Source organism: Erythrolamprus reginae, chromosome 7 (assembly GCF_031021105.1).
Source record: "Erythrolamprus reginae isolate rEryReg1 chromosome 7, rEryReg1.hap1, whole genome shotgun sequence".
NCBI classification, from domain to species: domain Eukaryota; kingdom Metazoa; phylum Chordata; class Lepidosauria; order Squamata; family Dipsadidae; genus Erythrolamprus; species Erythrolamprus reginae.
Window position 1 is genome coordinate 20,379,305 of NC_091956.1, and position 22,874 is coordinate 20,402,178.

The following is a 22,874-nucleotide window of genomic DNA, read 5'->3' on the forward strand; positions in this document are numbered from 1 at the left end:
GCGGGGCCACCCGGAGACCTTTTCCCGTCTTCTTCTCCTCGCTCGCTCCCCTCATAACCAGCAGCCCCGCTCATGGGGGGATGCCCGTTCGTAGCTACGCCAGCCCGCCAAGCGTCGAGGGGGCTTCTGAGGCTGAAGGGAAGAGCCGGAATGCCCTTCCCGCGTTTAGATTGCTTGCCGTTGGGGGAAACGGAGGAGGCAGCGGCGGCGGTGGGACGCGATCGCCTAGTTTCTGGAGCGAGGAGAAAACCGCCGCCTCCTCCGTTTCCCCCAATCTAAACACGGGAAGGGCATTCCGGCTCTTCCCTTCAGCCTCAGAAGCCCCCTCGACGCTTGGCGGGCTGGTAGCTACGAACGGGCATCCCCCCGCGAGCGGGGCTGCTGGTTATGAGGGGAGCGAGCGAGGAGAAGAAGACGGGAAAAGGTCTCCGGGTGGCCCCGCTTGGCTCCGTCTCCCTCCACGCAGGATGGGCTTTCGGTCTCCGACGCCCTCGCCCGTTCCCTCAGGAGCGATGAGTGGGACGTCTTCTTCTCCTCACTCGCTCCCCTCATAACCATCCCTCCAGCGTCGAGGGGGCTTCTGAGGCTGAAGGGAAGCGCCGGAATGCCCTTCCCGCGTTTAGATTGCTTGCCGTTGGGGGAAACGGAGGAGGCGGCGGCGGTGGGGCGCGATCGCCAAGTTTCTGGAGCAGATAGGCTTTGAGTTTTTGGCTGGGGGGGGGAGAAGTAGGACCTTCCTAAGTCCCCCCCCCAGTCAAAATCACAAAGCCAGGCAGCCCCCAGCCGCCAAAGGAGCCTCCTCATTCTCCCCGCCCTGTGGAGAAGTGTGGAGGGCTGCGTCACTAAGCTCCACCCCTCCATAACCCCACCCCCATATGACCAAAGCCCCCCCCCACCGGGCCGTAGAAAACTCATCTAATTTAAAGCCGGTCCCTGGTGCTAAAAAGGTTGGGGACCTCTGGACTAGAAGACCTCCAAGGTCCCTTCCAACTTTGCTATTCTATTCTATTCTATTCCATTCCATTCCATTCCATTCCACTCCTTTTCACTCCATTCCATTCTTATTCCATTCTATTTCATTCCATTCCATTCTTATTCCATTCTTATTCCATTACATTCCATTAAGAATCAGTTGAAAAATAGGGTAGGTAAGCTAAATCAATAAATTATTAATGTTAATTTTAAAAAGTTGAAACATTATGAGAGGAATAATGCGCCTAAAATAGTTGAACGGTGATATGTTCACTTAAACTTCTGCATTACTTACGACAATTCGTTTAGTGTCTGTTTAAAGTAACAATGGCACTGAAAAAGTGACTTGTGACCTTTGCAGCAATCCCAATATTAATCTGATCAAAATTCAGAGGCCTGGCAATCATTTCATACTTGTGACCATTGCTGTGTCCAAGGTTACATGATCCCCTTTTTACCACCTGTTAAACAAAGTCAATGGGGATTCATTTAACAACTGGGTTGCCAATTTATGAACTGCAGTGATTCACTTATCAGTTGAGGAAAGAAAGGTCGTAAAATGGGACAAATCTCCCTGAAGAAATGTCTCATTTAACAACAGAAATCTTGGGGTCAGTTGTGGTCATAAGTTGAGAACTGCACGTAGTTTCATTCACAAATTCTGAAATAGTTATGAAGACATTGGGAAACATTTTTATACAATGTAAAACAACAATTGAATATTATTGTGGGTTTTTTTTTTAAAGAATTAATGCATCTGGATGATATACAAGAAATTTGAAATGGAGAACTGGATTATTTTAGGAATACCCTTCAAAGAATATTAACTATAGTTTGTATGCTCTGAGGTCAATTATTGTTTTCCAACATGTTTTTAAACGATTAGGTATCGTATTTTTGAAGTATAAGATGCACCTTTTTCCCCATAAAAGAAGCTGAAATTTTGAGTATGTTTTACAATCCAAATGTAGCTTTTTCAAAGATTCTTTTTTTGCAGCCCTAACGAGGTGCTAACAATCTTCCCAATTTGCAGGATTTTTTCATTCCTACTCCTTCTGCAGAAGATTTTTTTCCAGCCTTAAGTCTTTGCAGGCTTGTTTTCATTGCTACTCCCTTCAAAAAGTTATTTTCAGTCTACCAAGGTGCTAATGCTACCAAGGTGCTCTGTGGCGGCCCCAGCCCTCTGGAACCAACTCCCCCCAGAGATTAGAATTGCCCCCACCCTCCTTGCCTTTCGAAAGCTGCTTAAAACCCACCTCTGCTGCCAGACATGGGGGAACTGAGATATACTACCCCTTAGGCCTTTACAATTTTATGCATGGTATGTCTGTATGTATGATTGGTTTTTATATAATGGGCTTTTAACTGTTTTTAGTATTGGATTTTGTTATATAATGTTTTATTGCTGTTGTTAGCCGCCTCGAGTCTGAGGAGAGGGCCGGCATACAAATCCAATAAATAAATAAATAAATAAATAAATAAATAATAAATAAATAATAAATAATGAGTTTCCTGGTTTGCAGGATTTTTTCATTCCTAATCCTTCTGAAGAAGATTTTATTCCAGCCCTAAGTCTTTGCAGGCTTGTTTTCATTGCTACTCCCTCCAAAAAAGTTATTTTCAGTCTAACAAGGTGCTAATGATCTTCCCGGTTTGCAGGATTTTTTCATTTTTAATTCCTCTAAAGAAGGTTTTTTTCCAGCCTTAAGTTTTTACTGACTTATTTTTATTGCTACTCCCTCCAAAGAAGGGGTTTTTTTTCAGCGCTAACCAGGGGATAAAATAATGTGCTGAAGTCAACCAAACTAAGGACACTAGCCAGATGAATGTCTGGTAGCTAGATTTCCCCCTCTATTTCCTCCCCCGAAACTAAGATGCATCTTATACTCCAAAAAATACAGTAACCTAATTATATCTGAAAGCACTTCAGTGCACAAAATTTGACTTTGTCTTTGAACATTGCTTTTTAGTTAGATGTTACCACTTACGGTGAAGCGGGTATTTGGCAGAAAGTTAAGATTTAAAGTTGTTAATGTATTATTTAATTTTATTCCCCAAACTTATCATTTCTGTTCTTAGGCTGTGCTTTTGATATACCACACTGGAACATATCAAAGTAAAATTATTAATTCCTAAAAGGAAATTTAGGCTTAATTGTCATTTTTTTCTGCTTTTGAACTGTCTCTTTATCCACAGAAAAGAAAAATATATATGATTCTCTGCAGTCTAGATTCAATATATGGTTTAAAATGGAGTTGGAGTATGTGTTATAAGGACATAACTAATATTTAAATACTGTAAATACAAACACCATATTTTTCAGAGTATAAGACACCACAAAGAGGCTGAAAAGTTGGCTGCACCTTATACACTGAGTGTAGCTTTTTTGAAGCTTTTGGCCTTCTCTGGGTCCTGTCGATGAAACAATGTCATCTGGCGGGACCCAGGGAAAGAGCCTTCTCTGTGGTGGCCCCGACCCTCTGGAATCAACTCCCCCCAGGGATTAGGATAGCCCCCACCCTCCTTGCCTTTCGCAAACTCATTAACTCGTCAGGCATGGGGAAATTGATTCCCCAGGACCATCTTTTTTTTATGTATGGTTTGTATGAGATGTATGATTGAGATATTCTTTTCCCCTTAGACCTATATAATTTATGCATGGTATGTTTGTGTGTATGTTTGGTTTTTAATAAGATTTTTAAAGTTATTTTAAATATTAGATTTGTCATATGCTGTTTTATTATTGTTATTAGCCGCCCCGACTCTATGGAGAGGGGCGGCATACAAATCTAATAAATAAATAAATAAATAAATAAATAAATAAATAAATAAATAAATAAATAAATAAATAAATAAATAAATAAATAAATAAATAAATAAATAAATAAATAAATAAATAAATAAATAAATAAATAAATAAATAAATAAATAAATAAATAAATAAACAAACAAACAAACAAACAAACAAACAAACAAACAAACAAACACGTAAGTAAGTAAGTAAGTAAGTAAGTAAGTAAGTAAGTAAGTAAGTAAGTAAGTATGATTGCTTTTTATATTGAGGGTTTTAAATGGTTTTAATTAATGGATTTGTACTGTTTTTGTTGTTGTGAACCGCTCCAAGTCTCCGGAGAGGGGCGGCATACAAATCTAATAAATAATAATAAAAATAATAAAATGCAGAACAAGGAGAACCCATCCAAACACAGCAAAAGCAGTCAAAAATTCAGAAAAATAAGATGGCAGCAAGCATGGACTGGCACAGACAGAACTGGATCCGTGATGCCAAAATTATATCACCGGCATGTCGCTAACAGTTTGGGCAATCTGATCCAAACTGGGAGAAAACCATCCTTTGGTCCAGTCCTTTCCACATTTTCCATCTTCTTTCTCTTGCTTTTTGCTCCAACTGTTGTTGGCTTTGATAGTGTCTAGTCGTAATTTTTGGTGGCCTCATTTCCTTTTACCACTGACCATTCTGAGCATAACTGCCTTTGATTGCATGGCATGACTGAAATAAGTGAGGTGGAATTTTGTGGGGATTTTTGCCTTCCAACGATATGTCTAGTTTTATGCCACTCCAATGCTATTCAGTAGTCTGTAGTTAGCTTAATGGCTCCTCGACTTTATGGGCCTCCCTTAGCTTATTTCATCCTCTATTCAAGCCACACCACGAATGATCACCTAGTAATCAAAGCTCACATTGTAAACCCTTGCTGTTATACAAGGGAAATTAAGAACAGCCAATAGATTTGTCCATTTATTCCTACACCAAGGTATTTTTTTTTCCAGATTCATCTTATATTTCTGCCCAGTCCAAATGAAGGGGAGATACAAGAGGAGAAAATTACACATAGAATTGCAATTTTGGCTGATTGTCACAATCATATGTCTACAAATGGGAACTGGAAGGAATTTTTTTTTAAAGCATTCTTCTAACTTACTTTAATTTTTTATTCCTTGAATTGTTACCAATTGCTTGTTGCTATATTACACAAAATTGGGCATTCTTTGCTTTTATTAAACTAATCCTTGGGAGAATGGAAGATGTAGCATTTGGCCCTCACCCCTTACTGAGCACAATTTCTTTTTCTTTCTGAATCAACTTTATAATGTTCTCGTAATCCCATCAGACAGCATTAGGTTCTTTCTGTTCCACTGCCATTTGATTTATCTTTGGGTATAAGAACAACAGATGCATTTAATTTCTTGCCAGAGTTCACATGTTATTACCCTAAAAATATTGCCAGACTGAGATCTTCGACTTAGAGAAAATAACAATGATCTGGAGAAAGTGGCAAACATCTTTGTTCACATCAAGGATAAATCAAAATGAATCCCAATGATATCCAAATATCCTAGATGACACAAATACGAGAAAATACCATTCGGGGTAAGGAAAGGATGTAGAATATAGATGATGCAGAGGTAGAGATAGATGATGTAGATGTACATGATGTAGATCTAGATCTAGATGATAAAGGTGTAAATGCATATTGGGGTAGGCTGCTATTGGTGCGATAGGCTGTGTACCAGCAGTAGATGCATGATTGCACAATTTGTGCGCGACTGCTCCAGTGCCAGTCCTTCGGGATCCTTCATCTTTTTTCTTTAAGTTTTGGTATTTTTTGCTTCCTGCGGATGTACAGAAGCAAAATCTCATGAAAGGACATTCGTACACATGAGATTTTGTCAATTTTTCCTTCTGCACATGTACACGGATTCCCTTGCAAGATTTTGGCACGTTTTTGCTTCCTGCACACGTGTGGAAGCAAAATCATGCTGGGGATGTGCAAATGAACGCATGTGTAGCATGCATGTGCATGCGAGACTCCCTATGTTGTGTGCACAGCGTACAACATTATAAATTCAATAATATGTAAAGAAATCTTAATTACTATAAAAGAAATATACAAATTCGGAAACTTCAGACCGTGCAGAATGCAGCTGCGAGAGCAATCATGGGCTTCCCTAGGTATGCCCATGTTACACCAACACTCCGCAGTCTGCATTGGTTGCCGATCAGTTTCTGGTCACAATTCAAAGTGTTGGTTATGACTTATAAAGCTCTTCATGGCATCGTACCAGAATATCTCCGGGACTGCCTTCTGCCGCACGAATCCCAACAACTGATTAGGTCCCACAGAGTTGGCCTTCTCCGGGTCCCGGCAACTAAACAATGCTGTTTGGTGGGACCCAGGGGAAGAGCCTTATCTGTGGCAGCCCTGACCTTCTGGAACCAGCTCCCCCTAGAGATTAGAACTGCCCCCACCATCCTCACTTTCGTAAACTCCTTAAAACCCACCTTTGTCGTCAGGCATGGGGGAATTGAAACATCTCCCCCGGGCCTATACAGTTTATGTATGGTATGCTTGTGTGTATGTTTGCTTTTAATAATAGGGCTTTTAGTGTTTCTTTTAAATTATTAGATTTGTTATATATTGTTTATTATTGCTGTGAGCCGCCCCAAGTCTACGGAGAGGGGCAGCATACAAATCTAATAAATAAATAAATAAATAAATAAATAAATAAATAAATAAATAAATAAATAAATAAATAAATAAATAAATAAATAAATAAATAAATAAATAAATAAATAAATAAATAAATAAATAAATAAAGATAGATAGATAAATTACTAAAAGGTATTTAAAACCCCTATATACAATCATACACATCAATGAGTAGTCATCATCTAATAATAAGAATCATTTAAATCAAGGTGCCTCAAACAGATTTGTTAAAATATTGTTCTGGTTTTTAAAAAAAATAATGCTTAAAGGACACTGTTATATCAGGTGAATGAGTGTGGCAGGCATCAAGCATAGTAACAGCATCAGCTCTTTATTCAGACAACTGAATAAATAAATACAATCCAGCAGCTCTCCATCTGACAGTTAGCCCTTTTATAGGGAGCTCTCAGACTGCTCAACTAATCAGCTCCAAGTATTTTTCTGCTGGAATTAAGGACCTTCTCGCTTCAGTCTTAGTATGTAACAAATACAATTTGCATGCAATCTCAGCATAAAGAAATAGTGCATACAAAGGCTGGAGACAGATTTCTAGTGGTTTGGACTGGTTTGAGTGAACTGGTAGTGCCGATTCCGGATGGGCTGTCACATGGTTGTGCTGAATTTGAAAATTAAGGGAGACTAGGATAGATAGATCTATTTCGGCCTTATTTTTTGGCCTCATCAGCTAGCCATGCCATCACTGGGACTTGAACTTGCAACCTTTGCCCTGTAAGGCAGAGAACCTTTGCCCTGTAAGGCAGAGGCTACGGTAGTCAATCCCTTCAGCTCTGTACCAGGGAAGGGTTACATGTTTTTCTGTGTCGAATCACCCTGGTATATTCAAGGAACATCATAGCTCCTTTTTTACCTCTCAGCCCAACCCATAGAATGGCATTATGTATACTGCATGTATACTCTGTGTGTGTGTGTGTGTATGTATGTATATATATGAGCCGGGGTGGCGCAGCAGGTAGAGTGCTGTACTGCAGGCCACTGAAGCTGATTTGTAGATCTGAAGGTCAGCGGTTCAAATCTCATCACTGGCTCAAGGTTGACTCAGCCTTCCATTCTTCCGAGGTGGGTAAAATGAGGACCAGGATTGTGGGGGCAATAGCCTAGCTCTGTTAAAAAAGTGCTATTGCTAACATGTTGTAAGCCGCCCTGAGTCTAAGGAGAAGGGCGGCATAAAAATTGAATAAATAAATAAATAAATAAGTATATTTACATACACACACACACACGTGTTTGTGTGTGTGTGTGTGTATGTGCTATTGTGACTCTAATGTTCAAATTCTATTGTTCAAATTATTAGCACAGTGTAACTGAGTGAGCTCCCGTTACTTGTCCCAGCTTCTGCCAACCTAGCGGTTCGAAAGCACGTAAAAAAATGCAAGTAGAAAAATAGGGACTATTTGGGTGGAAAGTTAACAGCGTTCAGTGTGCTTTTGGTGTTTAATCATGCCAGCCCCATGACCACAGAGATGTCTTCTGATAGCACTGGCTCTTTGTCTTTGAAATGGAGGTGAGCATCACCCCCTAGAGTCGGGCATGACTAGCACATAGGTGTGAGTGGAATCTTTATCTTTTACCTTTTCATTGTGACTTAGTATGGAAAAAGGAAGCAAATGCATATTTGCCTAAAATGGTATCATAACGATGTGTTGATCCCTGATCATAACAATCAATTTGGGTTATGATTACAGTGGCTTATGTCTGGTCTTTCTGATCAAAGGACCATAATAACATTACTTGCCTGAGTCAGGTAGAACAAAAATATATTTTAACATAGATAGCAGTAATGAGTTATCCCTGATTATGATTGTTAGGAACTGCACAAGGAGTCATGCATTTTTGGGTGCCAAGATATGTTAGAATATCATTACAGGAACTTTTACAAGGTAGATGTCTACTTTTCTCTTCTTAGGAAACCAATTTGTATTCATGAATTGGGATAGATGCCCAGTTCATTAGATTTTCATTTTAATATGAATCTTCTTCATTTACATATTCCATAGAAAGACACACACTGGAACACAATTGTTTGTTGTGGTTCTTCCAATTTTGCAATGCACGTATCCAGTCCAAAAAATGCATAGTGAAATCCTTAGTATTGTTTAATATTATGCTCAACATTGCATGCATTAAGTAATTTCATATCAAATGTGTTTATTAAGGATTGTCATTTCAAATGGTCATGTAAAAAAAATGAATATAAAAAGACATACAGATTTAATGTACGCACTGATGCAGTATGGAAAAGATTTATTGCTGACTTGTAAAGATATGAATGTCAAAAATATACACTAAAGGCTAAAATAATATAGGAAATGGTTTAGAATGAATTTTTTACCACAGTGAGCTGTGGTGGCACAGTGGTTAGACTGCAGTACTGCAGGCTACTTCTGCTGATTAGCAGCTTCAGCACTTTGGCGGATCGAATCTCACCAGACTCAAGGTTAACTCAGTCCTCCATCCTTCTGAGATGAGTAAAATTAGAACCCAGATTGTTGAGGGTAATATGCTGACTCTGAAAACTGCTTACTGTTCTGCCGGGCTCTCTGGTAGGAGCCTCCCGAAAATTCAAGGGTACAAATTGCAGACACACACACGTTTGAAAATTCAAAACAATGTTCTTTATCACAAAATTCAAAATAAACTAAGCACTCTTTTTGTATTGCAAAGAGCACTCGTCCCAAAACAACCAGGTAGTCTGTACAATTTCCCTTAAGCAGTCATTAAGTACTTAGATAGCAGCTGTGAAGAAACTTCACACCCCTTCTTCTTCCAGCAAAGTGAGACACACACGCATACATTGCTCTGCTTTGGTTTCAAAGAAGTGAAAAAATCAACAAAGTCCAGAAAACAGCAACACAGGATTCCTGAAGAACTGCGATCAGATACTCTTTCACAACAGCCAAACCCACACGCTGCTATTTATAGCAGCAGCCCTAATTACTGGAGCCCCACCCAACCACAGGTGGCCTCATTTTCTCTTGTAATAATCCTTTAGTTGTTGTCTCCTATGCATCACTCTACGCATGCGTGGATGTGTCATTAATTCTTGTTCAGAATCCAAAGATGATACAGATGATTGAGCTCCTCCTGGGCTGCCTGCCAAACTCCCCTCTTCCCTGTCACTCATGCTGCCTTGGTCAGAGGAGGCTTCATCGGCAGATTGCATCAGGAGCAAAACAGGTCTGCGGCATGTGGATGTCTCCCCCACATCCACCTGCGCATTCCTTGGGGCAGGAGCTGGGCCAGAGCTAACCACAACATTCAGAGAGGGCTGTAAAAGCACTGTGAACCAGAATAAAAGTCTAAACGCTTTTGATATTGCTATTTACACAATCCTTGGTCTCAAGTACAGATTCCTGAGAAATGTCTCTTGATGTTGTGACCTAGGCATTCCCAAATCACAAAGCAGACAAAAATCTCTTTTTATTAAGTTACTGTGAATTTCTCTCATTCACATCCAACAAAGTCTTTCAAGGGAGCATTTATAGTCACATACAGTGGTGGGCTATGAGCTGGAATGCTAAATTGTGCTCGCCGCCGCAGCTCATAAGTTCTTGCGAGACCAGCGCAATTTTGCTGCTGCACCTCTGGAGGAAGAAAAGCAAACGGAACCGCAGGTGCGCCTGGGTTTCGACAAGGTTTTTTGGCTTCAGCACATGCTGAAACACCTGTGGCTCCATGCATGATTTTGCTTCTTCCACAGGTGCAACAGCAACATTGCGCTGATCTTGCAAGAACTTATGAGCTGCCATAGCGAGCACAATTTAGCATTTCGGCTCGTAGCCCACCGCTGGTCACAGGAGACATTATCTGGCTTGGAGAGCTGCCAGGCCAATATCTTCAAACTTGGCAAGGAGTCTCTGAGAGTCACAAAACAATTAAGCGAACTAATTTTCTCCTGCAAACTCCCCTCTCCATTCTCTCCTTTTTTATTCCCCATGGGAGAGGCCATTCATCGTCCACCTGTAGCCTTAATCCCAAGTCAACCCTTGTTCCCCAGGTGTTCCCTATGTCTGGCAACTCTGTTCATACACACACTGGGAACACACTGCTGTTTGTCTGCCTCATTGATGTCTGACTCCAGAGGCAGCTGTTAATTGTCAGACGGCCCTGGCCTAATCTCTCTTCAGATGTAGAAGCACTCGTCAGAGCCTTCCCCAGACTCCAGGGCTGATCATGTTCCTCCCCAATCACTGGTGGGCCACAACAGTTGATGGCTTCATATAACCCTGTAGATATCAAGTTCCACATGCAATAAATCAAAGAGCTGCTAATAAATTCTTTCCATCTAAGTTCTAACATTCCAATAGTTCATTTTTTTAAAAAAAAATTGAGAGAGAGAGAGACATTGGGACAGGGGATGGAAGGCACGCTGGTGCACTTATTCATGCCCCTTACTGCCCTCTTAGGAATCAGGAGAGGTCAACAGTGGATAGTCTAAGGGTAAAGTTTTGGGGGTTAGGTGATGATACTACAGAGTCTGGTAGTGAGTTCCATGCATTGACTACTTGGTTACTAAAGTCGTATTTCCTGCAGTCAACTTTAGAACAGTTTACTTCCTGCAGTCAACTTTAGAACAGTATCTGTTGTGCACTTGTGTGCTGTTGTGGTTGAAGATGAAGTAGTCATTGGCAGGAACGACATTTTAGCAGATGATTTTATGGCTATGCTTAGTACATGTTTAAGGCAATGTAGAGTCTAAGATTTTTAAACCTAGGATTGTAAGTCTAATTGTGTAGGGTATTTTGTTGCGAGTGGAGGAGTGGAGGGGTCTTCTAGTAAAGTATTTCTGGACCTTTTCTAAAGTGTTTATGATCAAAATGCAGTGTGGGTTCCAGACAGATGAGCTCTATTCAAGGATTGTTGGTTGTGCATAGTATGAATTCCCAGTGCAATGAAGCAGTAAAGCAGTAACTATTGGTCTTCCCTGGTTTGCTTTTAATTACAAACTTCATTTACAAACTTTATTTACAAACACATGCAATTTTTTACAGATTTAAAAATCCATATGTTTTTTTCTTGTAGGATATTGCCTATGTTTGTGCATTCGGGGAAGAAATACAACACTGAACATTTATGCTGAAATTAGGAACATGGAAAAGAAAAGAAAAAAGTGACAGCTTAATATACATTTATTTTTTCTCAGTAAAATATGTGTAAGAGTAGCTTCAGAAATACATTAGTGGGTGGAAAGAAAAGTGCATTTTCTAAGCCCCCCTTTTTTTTCTTTGTTCCCAATCTGTTCTATCTCTACTGAATCTGGGTCTGTTAATACTATTCAGAATGCTGGTACTCTACGTTATAGAATTAAATTGTTTATCATCCACAGATTATTGAGGTTTAGGTACTTAGCTTCTGTACATCAAAACATGAAGCAAATGAGAACTGTGAATAGTACGTGGGACATTAGTGCACCCTTCACACATCTGGAGGCTCTACATTTTAACAAGGCTTGAGCAGAATTCAAGTTTGGCAGAAAGCAGCTAAGAAGACAGGTAGTATAAAAAGAAACTGAAAATAGGAAAATTGTAGTCAAGTGACTTAGTCCAAATCTAGGTCATTTGACTACACTGCGCCACCAAGGTACCAAAGAACCTCGGTGGTGCAGTGGTTAGAGTACAGTACTGCAAGCTACTTCTGCTGATCCCTGGCTACCAGCAGTTTGGCAGATCGAATCTCAGTAGGCTCGAGGTTGACTCAGCCTTCCATCCTTCCAAGGTTGGTAAAATGAGTACCCAGATTGTTGGGGGCAAAGTGCTTATTCTCTCTAAACCGCTTAGAGAGAGCTATAAAGCACTATGAAGCAGTATATAAGTCTAAATGCTAAGGCTAATCTTGGACATTGATTCAATTAAAAGAGCTTTATTTTGATTGCCTTTCAGAGACAATTGATGCTAAATTACCCAATGGTATTTCCCCCCTAACATTTCGTCTGTGCTGGAATCACGGAAAAAGGACTGTTTTTCAACCGGTGACTCTGACAACCAAGATTTCACCACATTTTCACTCAAATTGCCCTAAGAATCAAAATAGAATAGAATAGAATAGAATAGAATTTTTATTGGCCAAGTGTGATTGGACACACAAGGAATTTGTCTTGGTGCATATGCTCTCAGCGTACATAAAATAAAATATACATTTGTCAAGAATCATGTGGTACAACACTTAATGATTGTCATAGGGGTCAAATAAGCAATGGAGAAGCAATATTAATAAAAATCTTAGGATATACGCAACAAGTTACAGTCATACAGTCAACATGGGAGGAAATGGGTGATAGGAATGATGAGAAAAACTAGTAGAATAGAAGTTCAGATTTAGTAGAAAGTCTGACAGTGTTGAGGGAATTATTTGTTTAGTAGAGTGATGGCGTTTGGGGAAAAACTGTTCTTGTGTCTAGTTGAAAACAAAAATGAAAACAATGAAAACAAAACAAAAACATAAAGCAAGCAAATAAACAAACAAACAAACTAGGCCAATGTAAACTTAAATTACAGGGGGATATAGTCAAGATCAAGTGAGGTACTGATAATATTTTATAAAACCTTAGTTAGACCACACCTTTAATATTGCATCCAATTTTGATCCCCACATTATAAAAAAGATGTTGAGACTCTCGAAAAAGTGCAGACAACAGCAACCAGGACGATTAGAGGACTGGAGACTAAACCAATGGTTAGAAGACTGGAAAACCAGGAGACCGTTATAGTCCTTCAGGATTGGGCAGCATAGAAGTTGAATAAAATAAATAGATAAATAAAATATCATGTGTTTTCTGCCCTAGCATACATTGAATTGTGTTTTTTCCCCACAGTTTTGGTCACTACAAGGCACTCTAGTGCACTTGTACTCGCCCCTTACTGACCTCTTAGGAATCTGGATAGGTCAACTGTAGATAATCTAAGGGTAAAGTGTTGGGGGTTTGGGGATGACACTATGGAGTCCGGTAATGAGTTCCACGCTTCGACAACTCGGTTACTGAAGTCATATTTTTTACAGTCAAGTTTGGAGCGCTTAATATTAAGTTTAAATCTGTTGTGTGCTCTTGTGTTGTGGTTGAAGCTGAAGTAGTCGCCGACAGGCAGGACGTTGCAGCATATGATCTTGTGCATATGTCCTGCAATACTTTCCTGGGACACGCATATTTGCCTCCATTCTCAAAAACAGGAATTCTTAAATCTGAAAAAGAGAGTTCAATAATTCTACCGCCTGTTATCGCTCATCCACCACGTATCTAGATGAACCCTCTGCCCTGCTTAAACAGTTTTCATAAGCTACTTATGTCGCCCAAGCTACCATTTAAAAGGCAGCTTCTACAGGTCCCCTCATCCGAGACAGAAACCAGTTTTGCTACTCCAGAGAGAGGAAAAGGACCATTGTTGAAACTCCACAGCATATTCAATGTGCATTATTTAGTATTTGCATTCTCAGTGTTTCTTTCCCAAACAGCAATGCAAAGTTAATTAAAAACACTCCCTGTTGAGATAGCTTCGGTTTCATCTACCATTTCAAACAATTAATTAACTTTTGTATACTCTCAGGTAAGCTAGGCCGCTAGCTGTGCAAATCACTTTTGTGATGACTGAACAGCCTTATTGGTGCCATGGGAATGGATCCTACTTACACCCCTGTGGGAAATACACAAAATAGCCTGATGCAGAAGGAACAGCCCGCCCGTTGGCATGAAAGCCACATTTCCATAAGCTTTTATTGTGGGCTTATAAAGCATTTTGGAGTAGTGATTGAGACCGGGGAACCGGAGAGTCTGTTAAATTTCACCTGCCAAGTAAACCTGATTTTCCTATGTAAGGCGAGAAAGAGAAGAATGAGTAATTGAGAGACCTGAAAGCCAAACAGTTGCTAGGCTGCTTCACTATGGAGGATTAGACTACAAAATGTGTATTTTATTTGCGATCCAAAGGAAAAGGCGATTCTCCACTTCCGTAAATTAAGTGTGTTGGGCTGGATAGGTTTGGGGTGTGCTTTGATCAAAACAGGCCAAGGCAAAAAATCTTGGACTCTCCCCCCCAAAACATACAAAGTATACATTTATTACCTATTCATGATAGCCTGAAACTAAATGTCTGCCTATGTAAGGCTATGAAAACCCTACACCTCTTTGGAAATTAATAATAATAATAATAATAATAATAATAATAATAATAATAATAATAATAATAACAACAAGAACAACAAAATAATAATAATAATAATAATAATAATAATAATAATAACAACAACAACAACAACAACATAATAATAATAATAATAATAATAATAATAATAATAATAATAATAATAATAATAATATCACAAAACCAGTAATATATAGAAAACAAGATTGATGTGCTGGATTTTGTATCACAATATCACAAATCAAACATTTCCCAAGCGTCTAGGACTGTGTGATGTATTTTCAAATGATGCGCGCAAATCCAAGTACGGTGGCCTTTTGCAACTGACAAATCGTGATTTTGTCAATGTTTATTGTTTTCAAATGCCAGCTGAAGTCTTTTGGCACAGTACCCAGTGTGCCGATTACTACTAGGACCACCTGTACTGGTATAATAATAATAATAATAATAATAATAATAATAGTAGTAGACATGATGCTGTGGCACAGATAATCCACTGGAACTTGTGCCAAAACTACAATTTCCCAGTGGCAAAGAACTGGTGGGATCATAAGCCCAAAAAAGTGGTCGAAAATGAGCAAGCAAAACTACTGTGGGACTTCAGACTTCAGACTGACCGAATTCTGAAGCATAACACACCAGACATTGTGATCATGGAGAAAAAGAAAGTATGGATCATCGACATCGCAATCCCAGGAGACAGCAGAATTGAGGAGAAGCAGCTAGAGAAATTAGTGAAATATGAAGATCTAAAAATCGAGCTGCAACGACTCTGGCATAAGCCCGTGAAAGTGGTCCCAGTGGTACTTGGCACACTGGGCGCAGTATCAAAGGATCTCAGTGGACATTTGAAAACCATTGGAATTGACAAAATCTCCATCTGTCAATTGCAAAAGGCCGCTTTACTGATATCAGCAAACATAATTTGCCGCTACATCACTCAGTCTTATGTGCTTGGGAAGCGCCCGACTGGTGATGAAATATGAAATCCAGCATAGTGATCTCGTTTGCTGTGTTGTGCTGACATAATAATAATAATAATAATAATAATAATAATAATAATAATAATAATAATAATAATAATAATAATAATAATATCACAAAAACAGTAATATGTAGAAAACAAGATTGATGTGCTGGATTTTGTATCACAATATCACAAATCAAACATTTCCCAAGCCTCTATGATTGTGTGATGTATTTTCAAATGATGCGCGCAAATCCAAGTATGGTGACCTTGTGCAACTGACAAATCGTGATTTTGTCAATGTTTATTGTTTTCAAATGCCAGCTGAGGTCTTTTGGCACAGCACCCAGTGTGCCGATTACTACTAGGACCACCTGTACTGGTATAATAATAATAATAATAATAATAATAATAATAATAATAATAATAATAATAATTATTATTATTATTATTATTATTATTATTTACACACACTGCTTGTTTTGGGATTGCTTCCAAGGTGCCTGTATTACTATTAGTACTAGCCTTGTCTTTACCACAGTCGTTCTATTTCTATTTGTATGTATTTGCATTAATGGATAACAAAATACAAAGACCTACAAATAGAAATAGGAAAAATAGTTAATTTCTCCAGTTCTTTCTCTTCTACTAGGCTGTCTCCAGACACTGCCACGTCCATATTTATTTGTCTTCCTTATAGACAACTGTTAGGTCTGAGATATTATGTGCCTGTTTTGTTGTTGTTAAGATTAGTTATAGTTAGCCCTTCAGATTACAGATTAGATTACAGATTAACAGAGTTAGAAGAGACCTTGTAGGTCATCTAGTCCAACCTCCCGCCCAAGAGACCCAAGCAGTCCAGTGTCTTCTTGAAAGCTTCCAGTGGTGAAGCTCCCGTGACGTCTGAAGGCAACTTATGTTCCAACAGTTGATTACTCCCACTGTCAGAAACTTTCTCCATATTTCTAGGTTGAATCGCTTCTTGATCAGTTTCCATCCATGATTCCTTGTCTGGCCTTCAGATATTTTGGAAAATAGCTTGAGCCCTTCATCTCTGTGGTAGTCTCTCAAATATTGGAACACTGCTATCATGTCTTCCATGGTTCTTCTCTTCACTAGACAAGCCATGCCCAGTCCCTGTAACCGTTCTTCATATGTTTTAGTCTTCAGTCCTTTAATCATCCTGGTTGCTTGTTCTCTGCACTTTTTCTAGAGTCTCAATATCTTTTTTATATTGTAGTGACCAAAACTTTATTTTTATTTATTTTATTGATTGATTTTGTCCAATACACAATGAGGGTTTAGTGGGTATACACATAGTAAAATACATAATGAAGGTTATAGAGGATATACTCATAGTAAAATATATCTCAGAAAGAATAGAAGAGAAGATACAGGAATAAAACATATCAATGAAAGAATCGAAGAAGAGATATAAGAATAGAAGAAAGGTATAGGAGATATAGGAGAGCAATAGGACAGGGGACGGAAGGCACTGTAGGGAAAAAACACAATTCAATGTAAACTAGGGCAGAAAACACACAATATTTTATTTATCCTTTTATTTTATTCAACTTCTATGCTGCCCAATCCCGAAGGACTATAACAGTCTCCTGGTTTTCCAGCCTTCTAACCATTACACCAAAGTGGGTCTGGGGTGCACAACTCTGAAGATACAATACTTGCAGGCTTTTAGTAATGAGACCTGTTTAGAGGCCTGAAGTCTGGCATAATGGGCATGTGAAAATACTCTTAAGAAAAAGATGGAAGACCAACACCCAAGAAAAATTGGAATCAAAGCAGAACTGCAGTGGAAAGAAAGACGGATTTTCCTGGAAAAGCGTAGACATCAGAGAGTTATTGTTAATGGCGAGTATTCTGAGCAGAGACAGGTTACAAGCGGTGTGCCACAAGGGTCTGTTCTGGGTCCTATTTTTTTAATATGTTTGTGAGTGACATAGGGGAAGGTTTGGTAGGGAAGGTTTGCCTATTTGCCGATGACTCTAAAGTATGCAATAGGGTTGATATTCCTCGAGGAGTCTGTAATATGGTAAATGATTTAGCTTTACTAGATAAATCGTCAAAGCCATGGAAACTGCAGTTTAATGTTTCCAAATGTAAAATAATGCACTTGGGGAAAAGGAATCCTCAATCTGAGTATTGTATTGGCAGTTCTGTGTTTGCAAAAACTTCAGAAGAAAAGGATTTAGGGGTAGTGATTTCTGACAGTCTCACAATGGGTGAGCAGTGTGGTTGGGCGGTAGGGAAAACAAGTAGGATGCTTGGCTGCGTATCTAGAGGTATAACAAGCAGGAAAAGGGAGATTATGATCCCGCTATATAGAGTGCTGGTGAGACCATATTTGGAATACTGTGTTCAGTTCTGGAGACCTCACCTACAAAAAGATATTGACAAAATTGAACGGGTCCAAAGACGGGCTACAAGAATGGTGGAAGGTCTTAAGCATAAAACGTATCAGGAAAGACTTAATGAACTCAATCTGTATAGTCTGGAGGACAGAAGGAAAAGGGGGGACATGATCGAAACATTTAAATATGTTAAAGGGTTAAATAAGGTCCAGGAGGGAAGTGTTTTTAATGGGAAAGTGAACACAAGAACAAGGGGACAGAATCTGAAGTTAGTTGGGGGAAAGATCAAAAGCAACATGAGAAAATATTATTTTACTGAATGATTAGTAGATCCTTGGAACAAACTTCCAGCAGACGCGGTAGATAAATCCATAGTAACTGAATTTAAACATGCCTGGGATAAACATATATCCATCCTAAGATAAAATACAGAAAATAGTATAAGGGCAGACTAGATGGACCATGAGGTCTTTTTCTGCCGTCAGACTTCTATGTTTCTATGTTTCTAAAATCTGAGAAAGAAGTACAGTGATCCCCCGATCATTGCGAGGGTTCTGTTCCGGGACCCCTAGCAATGATCGGGTTTTCGCGAAGTAGCGTTGCGGAAGTAAAAACACCATCTGCGCACACGCAGATGGTGTTTTTACTTGCGCAGCACTAGCGAGGAGCCGAAGATTGGGGTTCCTGGGAAGGGGACTCAGCTGGGAAGCGGCGCTGGGGTTTCCCCACCGCCCACGCAAACTCCTCGCTGCCGCTCGCCCGCCCTTCGCCCGCCCACGCCGTTCGCTCACGCCGCTTCCCAGCTGAGTCCTGAAGCCAATTTGCTTCAGGACTCAGCTGGGAAGCGGCGCGAGCGAACGGCGTGGGCGGACGAAGGGCGGGCGAGCGGCGGGCCCACGGGCAGGCAGGTGGCTTCCCAGCTGAGTCCTGAAGCCAATTCGCTTCAGGACTCAGCTGGGAAGCGGCGCGAGCGAACGGCGTGGGCGGGCGAAGGGCGGGCGAGCGGCAGCGAGGAGTTTGCGTGGGCGATGGGGAAACTCCTCGCTGATGCCCGCCGCTCGCCCTCCCGCCAGCAAGAGGGGGAAGACCCAGGGAAGCCGCCCAGCAGCTGATCTGCCCGGCGCCATCTACGCATGCGTGCCCATAGAAAAAAGGGCGCGCATGCGCAGATGGTGTTTTTACTTCCGGGTTCAAAAATCGCCATATAGCCATTTCGCAATGATCGGGATCGCAATACCCTGGGGATCACTGTAGTCCATTCCCAAATTAAAGTGACCTTTATGATTGGTCATCCAGTCACTGCCCTTCTGATGAACACCAAATCTAAGTGGGGCAGTAGAATAAAATTGATGAACTTCATTCATACTAGGATCTCAAACCTCAATAGTTAAATAGATATAGATGATACATACAATAGGTAGGAAGACAGATAGATAATGTGCTTCAACGAAATTGCTCATCTAAAGTCCAATTCTTTACTTTTCTACTTTTACTTCCTCTCATAACATATTTTAATATTCAATTTTATTTATGTAGAGGCAATTATTTTCCACAGTACAAGGTTTTATTTTATTTTTTTAATTTTACTTAATCCCCAGTCATTTATTTATCCCTCCAGCAAATCGGTTATTATTTTAGCAGTGGAAATAATTGCAAACAATCAGGTTGCATGCATTTAATGTGTTTTTCTTTTTCCTGGTTGTATCCCTGTCATTTTTTAAAAAAACCTATATATTTATTAAGTATTTTGTGGAAATAATTAGAGAAGCAAAAAGAAAGGGGAGAAAAATTAAAGAAACCTGAAACACAAGGTGAACTAACAGTGAATTCATAAGCATCACAGTTGCATTAAAATTTTCAATATTTTATTAATTAATTTTAACTAACCTAATATATCATGTTGTTTGAAAGACTACAGAGCATTGCCAAAATTCAAGCACTTTCAACAGCACCAATCAAAATGTGGTGCCCTGTAACCCCCAAAATAAGACATTCCCTGATAATAAGCCCAATCAGGATTTTGAGTACATGGCAATAAGGCCAAGCTCTTACTTCAGAGTTAAAAAAAAATATAAGACAGGGTTTTATTTTCAGGGAAATACAGCAGAAATAATAAAATAAGATTAAAAACTGACCATAGTCTTTTGTTAATGAAAAAGGTGCCATATAAATTTAAATATAATCGATCAATAAATAACACCGACATAGAATGTGTTGCAAACCATTGAAGGCAGAATTTTTACAAGTACAATATTAGCAATAGACCATTTCTTCACTTTTTTTACAAGTGTTGTTATTTGTTAATAAATATCCTGCCCATCTCATTTTGGTAAGACACTTTGGTCTTACCGATGGCAGTGTGATATACAGTATGTATGTCTATTAATATAGAATAGAATAGAATGGAATGGAACGGAACGGAACAGAACAGAATAGAATCGAATCAGGAAGGAATATAATTCTTTATTGGCTGTGTGATATACAGTACGTATGTCTATTAATATAGATAGAATGGAATGGAATGGAATAGAATAGAATAGAATTCTTTATTGGCCAAGTGTGATTGCAAGGAATTTGTCTTTGGTGCATATGCTCTCAGTGTACATAAAAGAAAATATAGATTTGTCAAGAATCATGTGGTACAATACTTAATAATAATAATAATAATTTATTAGATTTGCATGCCGCCCCTCTCCGAAGACTCGGGGTGGCATACAATGATTGTCATGGGGGTCAAATAAGCAATGAAGAAACAATCAATATTAATAAAAATCTTAGGATACAAGCAACAAGTTACAGTCATACAGTCCTAAGTGGGAGGAAAAGGATGATAGGAATGATGAGAAAAAACTAGTAGAAATAGAAGTGCAGATTTAGTAAAAGATTTGGCAGTGTTGAGGCTTGAGGGAATTATTTGTTTAGTAGAGTGATGGCATTTGGGAAAAAACTGTTCTTGTGCAGTGCTCTGTAGCGACGTTTTGAGGGTAGGAGTTGAAACAATTTGTGTCCAGGATGTGAGGGGTCAGTAAATATTTTCACCACCCTCTTTTTGACAGGTCCTCAATGGAAGGCAGGTTGGCAGCAATTGTTTTTTTTCAGCAGTTCTGATTCTCCTCTGAAGTCTGTGTCGGTCTTGTTGGGTTTCAGAACCAAACCGGACAGTTATAAAGGTGCAGATGACAGACTCAATGATTCCTCTGTAGAACTGTATCAGCAGCCTCTTGGGCAGTTTGAGCTCCCTGATTTGGCACAGAAAGAACATTTATTTATTTTATTTATTTAATTGGATTTATATGCCGCCTCACTCCGAGGACTCGGGGCAGCTCACAGCATGTACAGAAAAACTGGAAACAATAATAACAATTCAATTATACCTTACAAAAAACAATCTTAAAATTCTAATTAAAAACTATCAATATCATTCATTCAGTAGTCAAACTAAACATTCATCAGTCAGGGGGGAAGGTCTAAGGAACCCCAGGCCTGGCTGCAAAGATGAGGTTTTAAACTTTTTCGGAAGGCAAGGAGGGTGGGGGCAGTACGAATCTCTGGGGGGAGCTGATTCCAGAGGGCAGGGGCCCCCACAGAGAAGGCTCTTCCCCTAGGTCCCGCCAGCCGACATTGTTTGGTCAACAGGAGCCTAAGGAGACCAACTCTGTGGGATCTCACCGGTCGCTGGGATTTGTGCTTTTTTGATGATGTTTTTGATGTTAGGCGACCATTTTAGGTGATCTAATATCATAGATCATGTCTGAAACAAAGCTAAACAGGCTACCAGGCAATGGTGGGTTGCTCCTAGTTTGGTCCCATTCAGCAAACTGATAGCGGCAGTGAGGGGAGGCTCCACCCACCTGCCCAAGATGCTTCTGCGCATGTGCAGAAACATTCCATGTGGACTTGCGTGAGCACGAACTGGTAGTAATGGGATTTAGAACCTATTACTGCTACAAGGAATATGGTAAGTTTGACCCACGTTTCCAATTATATTCCCCATTTATTCTCTAATATGAATATATTTTCTGATGGGAAAGGGAAGATAAAGCAATGTAATACTTACGTGTTCTTCAGCTCTTCATTTGATAGAGGAAAAATAATAAATTAGCATTCATATTATATGCTTCTAAAAGTTGGTTTAGGAAATGCAATGGTCTTTTACAAACTCCTCAAGTAAAAGAGCATCACATTTCCAACAGTGCAATGATCAAGAGAATTAATAATAGCTAATAGCTAGTTGGACTTGGAATCCAACAATTTTGCCACTATTTATTAAATATGTCTTTTCCACATTCCTTCAATCTTACTTTTGTGAGTCTTTTTTTCCCCCCTCGTGTGAAAGCAGTATAAGTAGCAACTTGGTTCTTGTCAGTTTGCATTTATGGCCGAGTATTTTTTCTGTCTCTTTTAATCATACTTTCTGATTGAATATTTTTGGAACCATAAAGAAATCATATCATCACAACACTGAATAACAACATGGAGTCTATAGTCTTAAACAAAATACATTGGAATAAAATGAATTGAAGTGTAATCTAAATGAATCTGTACATAAACCAAGGCAATTGCTTTTGATGATGTGGTAGGAGCTTTTTTCTGTGAAATGTGAATGATACATTCAACATGAAAAGGGGAAAAAAAGGTTACGGTATATAGAAACCAAAATATATGAAGTCTTCAAATTTAGCTTACTCTCTACAGATTTTCTGGACACAAGAAGATAGATTTTCACATGATTTTATTGCTTGAGACCCCAGCATTCCATGGTGGCTGTCCTCAAACTACTCACCAGTTGCAAACCCAACCTAGCCCTTTCCTCCCTCCCTCCCTCCCTTCCTCCCTTCCTTCCTTCCTCACATACATACTGTACATACATTCCCTCTCCCTCCTTCTCCACTACATATTTGTT